Below are 1001 nucleotides of genomic sequence, written 5' to 3'. Positions count from 1 at the left end.
GATTGCGATTAATCGCATTCAAAATAAAAGTTTTTATTTACATAATATATGTGTGTACAGTGTATATTTATTATGTATATATAAATACAAACACATGCATGTATATGTTTAAGAAAAAATATGTTATGTTTATATATTAAATATATTTACATATAATATAAAATATATGAATATATAAATGTATAAACGTAAATATTTTCCAAATATATACTGTATGTGTGTGTATTTACATATACATAATAAATATACACAGTAATGTATATATATAATGTAAACAAAACATTTTTGTTTTGGATGCACTTAATCGCAATTAATCATTTGACACTAATATACACCAATGAGACAAATATCAAACAAGAAAAATATCAATATATACACAAAATATACTAATATACCATATAAATGTAACATTTAAACAATATATAATACACTAAAAGAAATACCGCAGACAACTGAATTTTGGCAAGTCTATGAAAAACATGTTAAAATATTATATAATTGTGTGCATTTACAAAGCACAAAATAGTTACGCAATTAGTCACAGATGAAGTTATCCTAAAAAAAAAATTTAATTGTAATTTCCATCACAGGATGAAACAAATCAACTACATGTTGGATATTGTAGGCAGACAAATTAAATAAACGATTGAGAGTGTGAAAAGATGGTTTGCTTTCTAAATTAAAGTTGAAGAAACACCCACATAAAACAAACTAAATGTATTGTGTTTGTCTTAATAAATAATTCCACATTCTATTTGTCTTCATATTATTTATGCAGCAGTAAATTTAGTTCACCCAAAGCTTCATAACACAGCCAATTCCAAAAGAGCAACACCTCATCAACAAATATTAATAAATGAAGGATTACAAATATTCATAAATGAAGGATACTAATGTTGAGGTGACACAAATATTTAATTTGAAATGTTTGTGTTTGTAAGCTGTCAAAGTAAATTATGTTGGTTTTCCATAAGGCAATATAAATGTGCACAAACATTACC

This window comes from Sinocyclocheilus rhinocerous, unplaced genomic scaffold (assembly GCF_001515625.1).
Source record: "Sinocyclocheilus rhinocerous isolate Xijiao unplaced genomic scaffold, SAMN03320098_v1.1 scaffold3037, whole genome shotgun sequence".
Classification (NCBI taxonomy): Eukaryota; Metazoa; Chordata; class Actinopteri; order Cypriniformes; family Cyprinidae; genus Sinocyclocheilus; species Sinocyclocheilus rhinocerous.
Note: the sequence above shows the minus strand (reverse complement) of the source record.